The 18,496-nt window shown below is 43.1% G+C and overlaps 1 protein-coding gene across 4 annotated transcripts in view; it reads right to left on the bottom strand.

Annotated features, from left to right (window-relative positions):
- The window catches only part of TJP2 (tight junction protein 2), an 89,857-nt gene that overhangs the window by 45,751 nt on the left and 25,610 nt on the right, over nucleotides 1-18,496 (bottom strand). The gene's annotated exons all lie outside the window — the stretch shown is intronic.

The following is an 18,496-nucleotide window of genomic DNA, read 5'->3' as shown; positions in this document are numbered from 1 at the left end:
ATGGTGGGTGCTATGTTGCACCAATACAGTGGAACCCCCCCACAAGTCACCCCATTTTGCAAAGTACACCCCTCAGGGAATTCATCTAGGGGTATAGTGTACATTTCAAACCCCCAGGGGTTTCACCAATTTTGATACAAGTGGGCAGTGAAAATGAAAAATTACATTTTTTTACACAAAAATGCAGTTCTGGCTCAAAATTTTTCATTTTCAGAAGGTATGAAGGAGAAAAAGCACCCCAAAATATTTGCCCCAATTTCTCCCGAGTACGGAAATGCCTCACATGTGACCAAAAAATACCAGTTGGGTGCATGGCAGGACTCAGAACGGAAGGAGTGATTTTTGGATTTTGCGGCTCAGATTCTGGTGGAATTTTGGTGGGTGCTATGTCGCATTAGCAAGACCCCCCAAGCACCAATACAGTGGAACCCCCCCACAAGTCACCCCATTTTGAAAACTACACCCCTCAGGGAATTCATCTAGGGGTATAGTGTACATTTCAAACCCCCAGGGGTTTCACCAATTTTGATACAAGTGGGCAGTGAAAATGAAAAATTACATTTTTTACACAAAAATGCAGTTCTGGCTCGAAATTTTTCATTTTCAGAAGGTATGAAGGAGAAAAAGCACCCCAAAATCTGTGCCCCAATTTCTCCCGAGTACGGCAATGCCTCACATGTGACCAAAAAATACCAGTTGGGTGCATGGCAGGACTCAGAACGGAAGGAGTGATTTTTGGATTTTGCAGCTCAGATTCTGGTGGAATTTTGGTGGGTGCTATGTCGCATTAGCAAGACCCCCCAAGCACCAATACAGTGGAACCCCCCCACAAGTCACCCCATTTTGAAAACTACACCCCTCAGGGAATTCATCTAGGGGTATAGTGTACATTTCAAACCCCCAGGGGTTTCACCAATTTTGATACAAGTGGGCAGTGAAAATGAAAAATTACATTTTTTTACACAAAAATGCAGTTCTGGCTCAAAATTTTTCATTTTCAGAAGGTATGAAGGAGAAAAAGCACCCCAAAATCTGTGCCCCAATTTCTCCCGAGTACGGCAATGCCTCACATGTGACCAAAAAATACCAGTTGGGTGCATGGCAGGACTCAGAACGGAAGGAGTGATTTTTGGATTTTGCAGCACAGATTTTGGTGGAATGAATGGTGGGTGTTATGTTGCACCAATACAGTGGAACCCCCCCACAAGTCACCCCATTTTGCAAAGTACACCCCTCAGGGAATTCATCTAGGGGTATAGTGTACATTTCAAACCCCCAGGGGTTTCACCAATTTTGATACAAGTGGGCAGTGAAAATGAAAAATTACATTTTTTTACACAAAAATGCAGTTCTGGCTCAAAATTTTTCATTTTCAGAAGGTATGAAGGAGACAAAGCACCCCAAAATCTGTGCCCCAATTTCTCCCGAGTACGGCAATGCCTCACATGTGACCAAAAAATACCAGTTGGGTGCATGGCAGGACTCAGAAGGGAAGGAGTGATTTTTGGATTTTGCAGCTCAGATTCTGGTGGAATTTTGGTGGGTGCTATGTTGCATTAGCAAGACCCCCCAAGCACCAATACAGTGGAACCCCCCCACAAGTGACCCCATTTTGCAAACTACACCCCTCAGGGAATTCATCTAGGGGTATAGTGTACATTTCAAACCCCCAGGGGTTTCACCAATTTTGATACAAGTGGGCAGTGAACATGAAAAATTACATTTTTTACACAAAAATGCAGTTCTGGCTCAAAATTTTTCATTTTCAGAAGGTATGAAGGAGACAAAGCACCCCAAAATCTGTGCCCCAATTTCTCCCGAGTACGCCAATGCCTCACATGTGACCAAAAAATACCAGTTGGGTGCATGGCAGGACTCAGAAGGGAAGGAGTGATTTTTGGATTTTGCAGCTCAGATTCTGGTGGAATTTTGGTGGGTGCTATGTTGCATTAGCAAGACCCCCCAAGCACCAATACAGTGGAACCCCCCCACAAGTGACCCCATTTTGCAAACTACACCCCTCAGGGAATTCATCTAGGGGTATAGTGTACATTTCAAACCCCCAGGGGTTTCACCAATTTTGATACAAGTGGGCAGTGAACATGAAAAATTACATTTTTTACACAAAAATGCAGTTCTGGCTCGAAATTTTTCATTTTCAGAAGGTATGAAGGAGAAAAAGCACCCCAAAATCTGTGCCCCAATTTCTCCCGAGTACGGCAATGCCTCACATGTGACCAAAAAATACCAGTTGGGTGCATGGCAGGACTCAAAAGGGAAGGAGTGATTTTTGGATTTTGCAGCTCAGATTCTGGTGGAATTTTGGTGGGTGCTATGTCGCATTAGCAAGACCCCCCAAGCACCAATACAGTAGAACCCCCCCACAAGTGACCCCATTTTGCAAACTACACCCCTCAGGGAATTCATCTAGGGGTATAGTGTACATTTAAAACCCCCAGGGGTTTCACCAATTTTGATACAAGTGGGCAGTGAAAAAGAAAAATTACATTTTTTACACAAAAATGCAGTTCTGGCTCAAAATTTTTCATTTTCAGAAGGTATGAAGGAGAAAAAGCACCCCAAAATCTGTGCCCCAATTTCTCCCGAGTACGGCAATGCCTCACATGTGACCAAAAAATACCAGTTGGGTGCATGGCAGGACTCAGAAGGGAAGGAGTGATTTTGGGATTTTGCAGCACAGATTCTGGTGGAATGAATGGTGGGTGCTATGTTGCACCAATACAGTGGAACCCCCCCACAAGTCACCCCATTTTGCAAAGTACACCCCTCAGGGAATTCATCTAGGGGTATAGTGTACATTTCAAACCCCCAGGGGTTTCACCAATTTTGATACAAGTGGGCAGTGAACATGAAAAATTACATTTTTTTACACAAAAATGCAGTTCTGGCTCAAAATTTTTCATTTTCACAAGGAATGAAGGAGACAAAGCACCCCAAAATCTGTGCCCCAATTTCTCCCGAGTACGGCAATGCCTCACATGTGACCAAAAAATACCAGTTGGGTGCATGGCAGGACTCAGAAGGGAAGGAGTGATTTTTGGATTTTGCGGCTCAGATTCTGGTGGAATGAATGGTGGGTGCTATGTGGCATTAGCAAGACCCCCGAAGCACGGTGAAATTATGAACCTAATATTCCATAGATGTGTGGTATAATTTAAAACACTCCTTTATACATAGGCCGGGTTTGTCGGGGCAAGTGTCACACTGGAAAATAGTTTGCTTTCTTATTCCCTTTTTATAGCAAACTTTGCACCTTTTTTGTGTCCTGCCCTTTTTTCCAGTGGAGGGGATTTCATCAGGAAAATGCTGCCCTGGTACAATACGGGGGCCAGTACTAGAAGTACTGGGGCCCTCTGCCTGCTGGTTCCCAAATATTAGGCCCTTTATGACTTCCTCTTGAAAGTGCATAAATGTCCCCCTCTGGCCGGTAGAACGGAATAGCACGTAAGCGTTATACAGTGCCATCTGGATGATATACACGGCCACCTTCTTGTACCAGATTTTTGTTTTCCGCAGGGCACTGTACGGCTTCAGTACCTAATCTGAAAGATCCACTCCGCCCATGTACCTATTGTAATCCAGGATACAATTAGGTTTTGAGGTGTGGGTACTGGTACCTCGTACAGGGACGGAGGTGGTACTGTCTCCGTGAATTGTTGTCAGTATAAGGACATCCCTCTTGTCCTTATATTTGACCAACAACATATTTTCGTTGCATATTCCCCTGCTTTCACCCCTTCTCATTACTTGGGCAATGTGCGTTTTTGGGAGGCCTCTTTGGTTCTTGCGCACAGTACCGCAAGCTGCTGTACCTCTTGAACCAAGGGCCTTAAACAGGGGGATGCTGGTGTAAAAGTTATCCACATAGAGGTGATAACCTTTATCCAGGAAGGGGTGCACTAAATCCCAGACAATTTTCCCACTAACACCTACGAGGGAGGGGGGGCATTCTGGCGGTTCAATTCTTGAATCCTTCCCTTCATAAACCCTAAACCTGTGGGTGTACCCTGAGGTGCTTTCACACAGTTTATACATTTTTATGCCATACCTTGCCCTCTTACTGGGAAGGTACTGGCGGAATTTAACCCTTCCTTTAAAATGTATAAGGGACTCGTCGATACAAATAAATTTTTCAGGGATGTACACCTCTTCAAATTTGGCACTGAAATGATCAATGACCGGCCTGACTTTGAATAGCCGGTCAAAGGTGGGATCATCTCTGGGTGGGCACTGTGCATTATCGGTGTAATGTATAAATTTAAGAATTGTCTCAAATCGAGTCCGGGTCATGGCCATACGGTAAAATGGAGTACTGTACAGAACATCTGTACTCCAATATTGCCTAATTTCTGGCTTTTTTACTATGCCCATATGAAACACCAGACCCCAAAACGTCATCATCTCTACTGCATCTACAGGGGTCCACCTAGCAAATGATGACGTGGGGTTTTGAGCAATAAACTGCTGGGCATATAAATTAGTTTGGTCCACCATTAAATTTATAAAATCATCAGAGAAAAATAATTTGAAAAAGTCAATTTCTCTGAGACCTGTGGAATCAAATTGGATTCCTGGCATGGCCAAAAACTCAGGAACCTGGGGCTCAAAATTGTCTGGTGGTGGGGTCCATACGAGATCAATTATTGGGGGGGGGGTCTCAGCTGCTCTACGGGGGCGTCTTTGAGGGGGTCCCTCATCAGCAGAGGAGGAAGAGGAGCTTAAGGCGAATCCTTCAAATTCCCCGCTTGCATCACTGGCTGTGTCAGAGTCAGAAGCAAGCATGGCATATGCCTCCTCCACTGAATACATTCTCCTGGATGACTGGGAGGACATTTGGGAGGACATTTGGGATGCCATTTTTATTTTTGTGTTACTGGTAGTGAAATGTTTCAACACGTGTATAGTGTAGGGGGGGGTACAAACTTTATTTCAATCCGGGGGGTATGTAGTGTGTAGTGTGTATGTGGTGCAGAAAAAAAAAATACTTTATACCAATAAAAAAAAAAAAAAATGAAGGGGTTAAAAATAAAAAATTGAAGGGGTTAAAAAAAAAAAAAAAAAAAGGTCCTGCGCCAAAAATTGAGCACAGATGTTGGTCAGTAACGTCTGTCACTGAACAGCGCTCAAAGGCAACAGGAATTTGATCAAAAAAAAAAAAAATAGATCAACCCTGTGCCGAAAAAGATGATCAGTGATGTACGTCACTGATCAGCGCACAGCGGCCACAGGACACCCACAAAATCACAGTGTGTGTAAAAAAAAAATTAAAAAAAGACCCCACAGCACACACACAAAAAAAAAAGGTGATCAGTGATGCGACACTGATTACCAGTGAGGTGCAGCAGGTGCACAACCTTTGGTGCAACTGACAGGTATATATAAAAAAAAAAAAACCTCTGTACCCCCAAAAAAGTTGCTGATCACCTCAGATATAGTGATCAGCACAAAAGGCGGGGGCAGCAGACACAAAATTTAGCACTCTCTATCACTCTCTGTCACTATCTCTCTCTATCTCTCTATCTCTCACTATCTATCACTCTATGACACTGCAGCAGCAGCACTGACAGGTATATCTATATATAAAAAAAAACCTGCGCCCCCAAAAAGTTGCTGATCAGTTAATTTATACTGATCAGCACAAAAGGAGGGGGCAGCAGTCAGTTATATAAAAAATATATAGCACAATCTGTCACTATCTCTCTCTATCTCTCTCTCTCTATCTCTCTCTATCTCTCTATAACTATCACACTGCAGCAGCACAAAATATAGCACTCTGTCACTAGGCCTCTCTATCTATCTCTCTCTCTCTATCTCTCTCTCTCTATCTATAACTATATCACACTGCAGCAGCACAAAATATAGCACTCTCTGACACTATCTCTCTCTCTATCTCTCTCTATCTCTCTCTATCTCTCTATCTATCTCTCTATCTATCTCTCTATCTAGCTAGTACACTGCAGCAGCACAATTTCACAGGAAGGCACAAGTAGCAACAGGATCCAGGAAGCAGTGATGAAGCAGCGATCAGCACTCTCTGACACTATCTCTCTCTCTATCTCTCTCTATCTCTCTCTATCTCTCTCTATCTCTCTCTATCTCTCTCTATCTCTCTATCTATCTCTCTATCTATCTATCTCTCTATCTCTCTATCTCTCTATCTCTCTATCTCTCTATCTATCTAGCTAGTACACTGCAGCAGCACAATTTCACAGGAAGGCACAAGTAGCAACAGGATCCAGGAAGCAGTGATGAAGCAGCGATCAGGTAAGTATGGAGCAAGTATGGAGCAAGGTTCTGGTCAGTATGGCGGCAGGGGGGTACGGTGACCGCACTGCACGCTATTCCAGACCGGAATGGCGTCTGCAGTGCAGTCACCGTTAGTTTAAATCCCCCTCCTTGGCTGTGATTGGTCCGTCGGTCCGACGAACCAATCACGGCCTTTGGGGGCGGGCGGGGTGAGGTGGGGTGACACCAGTGTCACCCTTACACCCCGCGGTGATTGGTGCTGTACTTTACAGCACCAATCACCTCCGATCCCGTGTCACCGGCGAACGTTATTCGCCGGTGACACAGGAAAACGCTGTAATTGGCTGTTCACACTGAACAGCCAATCACAGCGATCGCCGACGGGGGGGCGGCATCGCAGCCCCCCCTGGGCATGCACGGACATGTCTGCTGTCAGGGACAGCAGACATGTTGAAACTGTCACCGCGTCTATAGACGCGGTGACAGTTTAAATCCATGACGTACATTTACGCCATGTGTCGGGAAGTGCTTCCCGACCATGACGTAAATGTACGTCAAATGTCGGGAAGGGGTTAAGTTCTATGAGATTGACACTTTCGCTAAGTCCACGTCCACATTTGTCCGTGCAGTGTTACAGGACAGTCAGCGCTCTCCCACCCATGGGGTTAGCTTTGGGACATCCTCAACATAGACACTACAGTCGACCCTGCTGGATGCAGGTGAAAAGAGAAATTTACTACTCACCAATAATTCCATTTCTCCGAGGGGGTTATTCTGGTTGATTTGCAAGGATGCGAATTCGCAGCCTGGAGAGTCCACCAATCCTCTCCCCGAGAATGGACGCCCACCCGCCCCCCTGGGGGTTTGCCCACACAGGCTAAAAATGGATTTTTAGCATAAACATCCATTCGTATGCCTCGGGTAACCGCCCACATTTTTCGATGGTCGGCGACCATCGAAAGATGCGGAAGATACACGCATATAAAAGTGACATATGCATGCATGCTGGCATGGATATGGGCGGGTAGCTGACATCCGGTGATGTCAGCTGCCAGCCACCCACACCCGCGTCACCGCCTCATTACCATGAGAAAGCTCAGCATTCTCATGGGAACGCCCATGGAACGCTGGGTGTTCCCATATGGTGATGGAGCAGCCCAGCGCCCCCCGCCCCCTGTCATGGGTGCGTGCACCCGGCAAACCGAAAGTTCCCCGTGGGTGCACACACCCTATGTCTGCACATGCGCAGAAACGCGCCTGCACATGCACAGAAGCGCACCATCAGTCCTCTGTCCAAATGCTCAGAGGACTGAATGGACTAGAATAACCCCTCAAATCCACAGGCGATACTGCACGCCCTCCCAGCGCTTCTCTTTCTTTTTTTGGTCAAGACTGGATGCAATTGACGCATTTGGGTGTCTTCTTTGGGCACTGTTTTTATACCTTCTCCTTTCCTCTTGGGCACAGGTTTTTCTAAAGACTAGTGTCTGGATGCGGAAGGATGAGGGAGGAGTGCCAACTCCTCCAGACCACATCTCATTCCCCAACGTAGAAACTGCAGGGTTCCCTGTAGATTTGGAAAAACAGAATTATCGGTGAGTACCAAATTCCTCTTTATTGGAGGGGCAGATAAGCATCGGTGAGAACTGACCCAAAACTGGTCAAAACCATCCCTAAATTCGACTAAAATGGTTGTAATCATGTGGATTGGCACCAGCCACTCATTGGCATGGGCACTGAATAGGGGGTACTGCTTTCCTAGCATGGCGCCCGTCTCACTGATTGCATGCCTTACTTAAGGCATACAATCAATACAATTGAAATTATTTTTTAATCGTATGGATCTCATCTTATGCATCTCATGGATCTTATGCATCCATAAGATGCATGAGATCCATGAGATAAAAAATCGTGAGCCCCCAATAACCATTGTTAACGCCACCAGCACTATCAACGCCAACCCGAAGCGTGGCGAGCGCAGCGAGCCCGCGAGGGGCGGCGGTACGCGTCCTCCGACCTTTTCATACCCCCACTATCCACGTCGGCGTGGAGTTGATTTTATATAGTGTGGCGGGCGCAGCGAGCCACCAAGCCCGAAGCGTGGCGAGCCCACACACGGGTTGGCGTCAATAGTGGGGTGGCGTTAACAATGGGGGGGCCATTTCACCCATGAGGGGGGGTTAGCAATTAAAATTGGGGTTTTGGGGGCTTTTTACATTGGAATAAATGTAACATTGGGTCTCAGGGACAATTTCACGTTGATTCCAATGTAAAAATCTCGTCGATTGCGTTGATTGCATCATCTCATGCATCTTATGCCGCACAAACACATAAGATGCATGAGATGCTTGCAATGTAAAAATCTCGCCAATCTCGTCCATCACGTCGATTGCATCATCTCATGCATCTTATGCCGCACAAACACATAAGATGCATGAGATGCTTGAGATATCAGCCCCACAAATACAATCTAGATCGTGGGCGCCGTGCTAGGAAAGCAGTACCGAATAGGGTGAATCTAATTCACCCTAAAAACAGATTAAAAATTACCGATTTTTTGGCTGGCGAAAAACACATCAATAATTGAATACCCCCCAGAGGCTGAACTACCATTGGTGCAGCAGGTGCATTGCACCGGGGCCCCTGAGGACTAAGGGGCCCATTGCTGTCTAGACCAGAAGCTTGTACCCGTCACCCACTGGTGTGGGGACTAAATTGTTCTTTTGCACCTGGGCCCACCACTCACAAGTTCCGCCACTGTACCCCCCAATATGATCACTTCACTTCTTCTATTTGGCCCTACATGCAGCTTAATCCAAGGATATTCTCAATGACAGCATACTGTTCTTGGATTCTGATGATATAACATTAGGTTTATTTCAAGACTGCAGTGTGTAAGCACTATATTGTTTATATGGGAATTCAAGAGAAACTCTCTGATGATATTGCATCATTTTCCAGTCGTATATCGTGTCCCCAGCTTAAAAAAAACATCACTTAGGAAGGAATTCAATCGTTTTTTTGTGTGTTGCCAAGTAATGGGTGCCAACGGAGCAATATTGCGGTTTTGAACACCAATTAATTATGGGAGTTCTCATGCCTAAAATCTCTAGATTTAGCAGTATAGCAGTTAAACCCATGTAAAGTAATGCTTAGGGCACCCGCACCACAGACACACCTCTGTTCGCCACTTCAGGAGGGTGTGAGCAGAAGGTATATGCACCTGCAGCATTCATCCCCAAATGTAGCAACAATTGAATTGCTATGTCAGGCCCCAGTAATTACAGCTGCTTTCAAAATAAACTGTTTAATTAGATTTTCTAGCTTGTCTAAGGAGTAACAGAGTAACAGACTCATTGTTTTCTCTTAAATAAACCCATCCCCGTCTAATATATGTATCCAGACATGCAGTTATTTACACATAATATGGAGTAAATCACAAATCAATAACCAGAAGCCACAGAAGACAAATGAAAACACTAACCGCATTGTCTATTTGCTAATTAACATACAGCCTCACCAGTAAAAAAAAAAAAACGCACTTCGCATTGAATGTTCCACACAGTATCTGCCATCCAAGCCAGTGCACAGGCAGAAACAATAGAGCTATTCTTGTCATTCAAACACTGCCTTCTCTTGAGCAGTGTACAATTCATTCCTGACATGCTTTCAATCCAATTAGTATAGAAACCTTGATGGGAGGAAATTTATGTTTCTAAACTACTGACGGTAAATAAATGTTTCTGCCGACACATTAACATTTGTTTGAACTTTCTCTTGACAGTAGAAACAACTGTTACTTTGGCTGGGGCTGTAAAACAGATATCGCTGTTAATATGAACTAGCAAAATCCAATTCAACAGAAAAAAGAAAAAAAAAGTCTGCTTACCATGCTATGTAAAAAAAAATACTTACCATGCCTGCAGCATAACCCTAACCCCCTCCCCCTGCAGTCTAATTCTAGTAAAAGGAACAACTCTGACCCCAACCAGCCTAATCCTGGGCCACATCAACTGCCAATGAATCCCAGCCAGTGATGTTTGGCAGCATTTAGGGTGGCAGCGGGTGCAGCACTATTGTTTGAATTGTGGACTGCATTGCAACCACACCTCTGCAACTGCCACTGACAAAGGTCCAGGAACAGAGCATTTGTACCAAATAGAATAGGTCTTGCTAGATCAGTGGTTATCATCCTCGGTCCTCAGGACCGCCCAACAGTTCGCATTTTCCAGGTCTTCTCACAGAAAGTGAAGTAATTAGCCCCACCTGTGGATTTTTTAAATATGTCAGTGAATAATGAGTGCACCTGTGCAACTGCAGGGTGACCTGGAAAACGTGCACTGTTGGGAGGTCCTGAGGACCGAGATTGAGAACCACTGTGCCATATTCCATACGTGGGGGAAAGCAGTAACAGCGCACATAATAAATCAAAACCTTCCTTCTTATACATATTATTTTGGACAGAGAAGACCAAAGTGAAGATGTTTGGCGTAAATGCACATCGCTATGTGTGGCAAAAATTAAACAGGGTAACACCATAAAAAAAAAAAAAACTCATAGCAACTTCTAAACACAGTGATGGAGTGAGGACTTGGAGGTCTAGTAGAGCCACAGTACTTGAATGACTAATGCTGCCCATACACTTGTGAGATATTGCATGCAATCATTTGATTTCGACCACATCTGGCCGATAAATCGAATGATTGTATGTACAAAATATGTACCATTTGACGCGATGTGCCGGCACGCCAGTCGAATGTCGGGCCTCAAGGTCTTATGTGCTGCACATTATATCGATCAAATCGCAGGAACAATCGCATGTGGTTTTTAACTACATGCGATGCTCAAATGCAATCCGCTGGTCGGGGGCGGAGGGAACACTTTTTCAGCGGCATGTGGATGGGGAGAGGGGGCTGGCGGCATGGGAGATTGTGGGCAGAGGGCGGCGTTGTAGCTGTAGCACTAGAAGGCGGTGGGGGTCAGTCAGCGGTGGCGGCAGAAGTGTTTTAAACACTGGGCCCAGTGTTTTAAACACTTCTGTCGCCACCACTGGCTGACCCTCGCCGTCCGCTAGCACTAATTCTTGCACTACACAATGCTGCCCTCTGCTCGCCCTCTTCCAGCACCCGATGTGCCATCTCAAGATGGCATGCGACATCGGGTGCTGTAAAGGGGGCACTTTAGCACCACAAGATGCGATCGGGTTTGATGGACTTCGATTTCGCCTCCAATCTGATTGCACAAGTGTATGGGCAGCATTACAATTATTACAAGCACGATGTTCTTTATTCCATAGTATTTTAGAGAAAAATTAGGCAATTAAAAAAAAAAGCCAAAACTCTAATACTGTAAGTATAGTACCTGAAGTGATGTCATAATTAGGGATGCAAAATGTATCTAAAATACAATGCAATAAATGGATAAAAAAAAAAAAAAGTTATTTCTACTAAAGTTAGAATATAAAATAAATTTGTTTTTTAATTACACATAAAAAGAAAATAAAACAGTAGAAATAAACTTTACTGCTTTTTTCACATGACTATATACTTTGTTCCTTACTGGACAATTGTATGTGTGCAAGAGATGTTTGCTTATGGATCGGATTGTATTACACTAAAATAAAGGATTGTGTTTCGACAAAAAACAAAAGCATTCCACAGACACTAAATATTTGTGTTTTATGTCAGTCTGATTCTGTATAGAAGATTATAGACTAGATACCAGCCTGTCAAAAGGACGGAACAACATAAAAGCAATGTTAGTAATGAAATGCTCCGTCGGGCGCAATCTAGTTACTGCCAGTTCGCACAACACACTTGAATTTTCCCCATGGTGGTGAGGAGCAGCATTAGCCTTTTATTATATAGACTTTGAGAAATGGTTTACTTTATAGCATTCACTGGGTGTAATATAAAATATATATATATATATATATATATATATATATATATATATATATATATATATATATATATATATATACACACACACACATATATATATATATATATATATATATATATATATACATACACACATACACACACACCGTATATACTCGAGTATAAGCCGAGGCTCCTAATTTTACAACAAAAAAACTGGGAAAACTTATTGACTCAAGTGGGACCCTCACTCGAGTATAAGCTTTTCAGCATAAAAAATGCCCTGAAAAAGTAGGCTTATAGCCGAGATTATATATATATGGACACTCCTAAAAAAGGAAGCATTTTGGATACATCATCTTGATACGGTAGCCCCTAAAGGGCTAAATGAAAAAAACACTCTGACAATGTTCCTAGAAGAGCAGTAATATTGAGAATAAGCATACAGTTGCTATAATGAGTTTTCTATCATTTGTGGTATGGTTACTTTGCAATTTTCTATTATTCTGGTTCTTGTTCATTTTTTCCTTGCCTTAGTTTGCATTACATATTATTTAAAATATCAGATGTTAATATCAAACACTGGAGAGAATATATGTCGATACCAATACCGATGGTGGTGACCGATTGGCCTCACCATCGGATTGATTTTGACATTTTTATTGTCTGATAAATGGTTGTTTTTTTGTATATTGCTGAGCAGCGGCTGACTGAGCGGTGACCAGGTGCACTGATAAAGCCATAAACTAACTGATATTCCAATAAGGTTTAGTGCTATAATGTTTGTATGCGTGGAACGCAAAATGGCGGTTCCAGGAAGCATATTTAACGAGGTGGAACGCATCGATGGGCTCCGGTGATAGCTAAAGAAGATCAGCGCATCACATGGGTGATGACGTTGCTAGACTTCCGGCTTAGTGATGATGCGCATACCGGAAGTGTTCTCAATGAGTGAAACGCACGCTGGTGATAGATGATCACGGCAGCGTGCAGGAACCGCATAACCTGGAGGGGTAAGTTAGATTGATTATACCTGCCTCTATCGACACTTTATGCTTGACATAGTTTTATGATTGGCTATGAATATATTTGTCCCATCCTTTTGGGCGGAGTTAATTGGTATTTTAGGGCACCTGTGATCAGCTTTGTTAGCTGCTGCTCAAATGGAGTAATGACACCTTAAAGCTGTCTTGACAAAGGGTTGTTTTATGACTCGAAACGTCGACTATGCTGGATGATTTTAATTGATATGGATTATATATATATATATATATATATATATAGACACACACACACACACACACACACACACACACATATATACATACATACACACACATATAATCCACATACAAACTTCATAGATATGAAAAGACAAATGTCCTTTGCAGCACATTAAAAATATGTATATTTAACAGGATCAGTATTTGCCCAATTCTACAAAAACAGTTCTTGTGCAGGTTATGACAAATTCTGACTCTGATATAATACCAATCCCGGACTAAAGGGGAGATTCTCTAAGAATATCCGCCCCCCTTCGCCGCCCATCGCATATTTAATTATCGCATATGTTCTAACATATGCGATAATTATAGCAAAGGACAACTCTTGCGTTAAGAGCTGTCCTTTGCGGTGAGAGTCGCCGGGTCCCAGCAGGTCCCGGCGGCTCCTCCCTCCCTCACACACCCGGCGCTGCTGCTGCTGCGCCGGGCTCTCCTCCTCCCTGCACCCGGAAGAGGATCAGTGCAGGGAGGAGGTCACAGGTCCGGGCAGCACAGCTCTGTGCTGCCCGGACACAGGTGAGGGGGCGATGCGGGGGGGTTGCGGTAGAAGCCCATTGGCTTCTATGGGGCATCGCCAGATTTTTCTGGCGATGCCCCCCGCCACGGTAACCCGGCGGGGGATGCTTACAGCATCCCAAAATGCGGTAAAAACTCAGATAACGGGGTTTTTACCGCATTTTTCGCTTAGAGAATCTCCCCTTAGTCACACCCATTTCCAGGGTGTCTAACTTCATGTCATGTGTCCTACTATTCCTACAAAATACATCTACATAACTGAATTATGCATTTTCATTACTTTTTATATGTACCCTACATTATGAGCAACCCTGTGAAGACTGGCTTTCCAAAATTGAAAAACATTTTCTAATTTTCTCAATGTAAATACCTGGATAATAAAATCACAGAGTTTGGACTACAGAAATCAATGGTACTTGTTTTAACCCTTTGAGTGCCAAGTGAATTTGTCAAAATAGGTGTGAAAATTGCCAAACCTTTTTATTCATCATAATGAACTGTAATGTTATAGGTAATATAATCTTATTTTTTTTTTTTTTACACAACATTTCTTATTTGAATTTATATAACAAATGTGGCACTGGCATTTTTAGTGGATATTTTGAACATCTCTCACAGAGATGTTGGCACTCAAAGGGTAAGGGAAACATTAAATAAATGTCAATATATTAGCACTCTCAGCAATTCTACATTTAAAAGTGTGTATGTAAATTTTATGGCAAATTAAGCATGTTAGCAAACGTGAAAATAAAAACCAATGTCCCAAATGAAATTGCACATAATGTGTATGTAATTTTAAGTTAATTTGACATATGTCGCTGTGCAGTTTTTCTGAATACAAAAAATGTAAAAAATTCAGGGGACAGTATATTTTCTTTTTACAATAACTAATGTGCATACAATTTTTTCCTTGTGCTTATAAGTACGTTTAGTGCAGTGGTCAGGAACTCGGTCCTCATTACCCCACACAGTGCATGTTTTGCAGGTCTCCTCACAGAATCACAAGTGAAATAATTAACTCCACCTGCGGACCTTATAAAATGTGTCTGAGTAATTAGTACACCTGTGCACCTGCTGGGTTACCTGCAAAACATCTACAGCATTAAATACATCAGGTATTGTCCAATATTTGTCTGGTACTTCCTGTGAACCTACCCCACAAGAGAGACAGCCACATTGTCATTTAATAATGCAGACATGAAGGTAAGCGAGAAGTCATAAGAAAAGCCAGCGTAACACCTGATAGTATAGGAACAGGAGGTTATGTTATAACTTGCAGGTCACTTGGAATTTCTCCTACTCTCAGTACAGTTCTAGAGGCCACTAAATGATTATACCAAGAGCCAAACACACACAGTTTAGGGTAGAATAGGGAAAGAGGTGAGAGACATTCAGACATTCAAAGAAGAATTAAATAGAATTCATTAGTGGGGCAACACGGATGGTGTAATGGTTAGCATTGCTGCCTCGCAGCGCTGAGGTCACGGGTTTGATTTCCGCCATGGCTCTAATGCGGGGTACACACCAGGACGACCCGCTCACGATGCACATCGTGAGCGGGTCGTCAGTGTCTCGTCCGACCCGCTCACGGTGACGCGGGGGGGCACGACCCGCTCACGATGTGCACCGTGAGCGGGTCCGATCCGATGGCGACCCGCACCCGGCTGTATGGTCGTCATTGAGATCCTACCTGCAGCATGTAGGATCTCAATAACGACCGACCGACCCGCGGGACCGCGCATCGGATCGGTATCGGTCCACACCAGGTCAGAAAAGGGCCCAATCAGCACACAATCTACATCCAATTGATCGGAATTGGACCTAGATTGTGGGGATCGGGCCCTAGTCGTCCTGGTGTGTACCCAGCATTACTGTGCGGAGTTTGTATATTCTCCCCGTGCTTGCATGGGTTTACTCTGGTTTCCTCCCACAATCCAAAAATATACAGGTAGGTTAATTGGCTTCCAACAAAATTAACCCTAGAATGTCTGTGTGTGCGTGTACATGTGGTAGGGAATATAGATTGTAAGCTTCACTGGGGCAGGGACTGATGTGAATGTTCAAATATTCTCTGTAGAGCACTGCGGAATATGTATGCGCTATATAAGAAACTGTTAATAAATAAATAATTAGTGTTAATTTTTATATATATTTTTTTTTTAAATAAGACAACTTCTAGGATCAAGGGTCACACGTATGACCCACGTTTGCTGAAAACTGGAAAGGTAATATAAGGAAGATCATTAACAGGAAAGGGGAAAGGGCAGTATTCACTATTTTTCAAATGATAGGATTCACACCATATACCATATGAATCCGTTATTAGCATAGTTTTTTTCAATAAATGTCCCCAAAATTTTCATTTTTTAACTTGTGAAATTTGTTAAGTAATAGCTATTTAAACCTGACTCAATACAGATGGGAGAAAAAAGGACAAGCCAATGCAGTTTTCAAAGCAAGGTTAGTGAAGCAAAAAGAGTGGGTGGGGACAAACAAAATGGACATTTTCTTTTTTCAACTGTAAAATAGACAGGGGTGGCAGCTGTGGCACCTAGTGCACTGTTGCAACTTGGAGGGGGAACCAATAAGCTATCTTGAGCATGGATTCTCCATGTACATTTCTAGCCAATGGGAAGGGCACAGAGAGGGAGTACAAGTTGGCCAATCACTGTGATCAGCAGGCAATGGGGGAGGAGCCAGAGTACAGAGGGGCCGGATGTCCATCTGTGACTGGCAGCGTCTGGAAGATTATCTTGCAGCAGCTGTGCACTTGGCTTTTCTGACTGGTTGGGACGATGTCAGGGAAGCTCATTCAGGCAAGTGGTTAACAATTATGTATATACTGCAGCTTAAAATCAATATCTGCCCTTTCCACATGTAGCTACAATAGGGTTTTTTTGTTTGTTTGTTTTTAAATGCTATTTATGTTTTTGGATTGTGCGACAGAAACAGGAGCACTTGGGCTAAATACACATCAACACTGAGAGAAAATGGTGGGAAATGAACCCAAGAACCCAGTGAAACAGTAATGCTATTCATTACTCCAACTGCGCTGCCCATTGATTCATGGAGTAAAGATATGTCATTCCCCTGGAATCCGGTAACATGCTGATTTTCCCTTTCCCTGCTCTTCCCTAAACTCTAACAGCATTTTGAGATTCTGCAAGAGACTCAAAGAACCTATCAGAAGACACCAACAATTTCTTGTTTCCGGATAGGCTTGCCCAGCTTCTCAGGATCACAGGGCAGCAGCAACAGCAACCTAGGATTGATATGGAACTTACAATTTGCCATTAAAGGTGCCGATACACGGCACATTTTGCGGGTGCGATGTGATGCATGCTCCCGCGCTCATCCCAACACATAATTCAAAAAGTAGGTACTGCTTTTTGAACTAGTTTTGGATCACATCGCATGGGATGTAGTCCAAAACGCATCCAATTATGCACCATGTTTGGGCACCTTAAGTCTCAAGGGGCATCAGCCAATGATTCCACCCTTATCGGAGCATGCACTTTAGACGAAACGTTCCATGGGTGAAATTAATACAGTTACCAGGCAAACGCACTTAACGATATAGTTCTGTGATTTCACCCAGCCGCAGCTGAACATGCAGTTGTTGACAATATAGACAAACTTTGTATGTACAGACAACAGTGGGGGTCATTAACATTAGATGATATGCACGATAATATCGCTATCATGCATACCATTTTAAAAAAGAAAAATCTTCTAGTTATTATGCACCTGTATGAATATGGGCAAGTTATTGTACAGAAAAAAAGGCTCCCATTGATTCACATGATAAACAAATGAACAGACAAGCTAGTAAGAGAGAATGCAGGCACACACCCCCTTATCGCACCTATGAACATCATCTGCTTTCGCCAACAAGAAGCACAGGCTGGTGGACCCCAAGAACACTGAAAAAACTTTTACAGAAATTAAAGAATGTAAAAAAAAAACATATACTTGTTATATAAACTAAACCTATTTATAAATAACAAATATACAAAAAATAAAAGGACATTCTAGGTGGACTATGTTTTTTTTATACAGATTTGACCTAAAATATTGTATTAAGGATCAGGTCCTATTTAAAGTCAGGTATGAAAAAAACAGTTGTCATAGAGACCTAATGACAACATATAAGAGGATATTGCAAGTAGGACAATTGTATTTGTACTTTGTGCAAATAAGAGATACATCACAATAAACAAACCTGTCTCAAAATCTATATTAAAACATGCCAAACAGAGTCAAAAGCATTGCATCCCTCCAAGATCTTTTATAGGCATTATTTATAATCAAATTCACTTATATGATCCATTGATTGTCCACATACACATATAGTTTTGAACCTTTGCTACTGAAATGATATAAACAGCAAGGCCATGACAATGCAACACATTCATTCTATCTTTCCACGTTGCATCAATGTATCCTTGTGGTGTCAGAATACCTGCAGTAAAGTAGTACAGTATCAGCACTCGCAGCAGAGACAAGTGCATTATAGATGAGTGTACAGACTGCACTGCAGCATTCCCC

The sequence above is a fragment of the Crinia signifera genome, chromosome 1 (genome assembly GCF_055691185.1).
Source record: "Crinia signifera chromosome 1, ASM5569118v1, whole genome shotgun sequence".
NCBI classification, from domain to species: Eukaryota; Metazoa; Chordata; class Amphibia; order Anura; family Myobatrachidae; genus Crinia; species Crinia signifera.
This window is presented reverse-complemented; position numbering and strand designations above follow the sequence as displayed.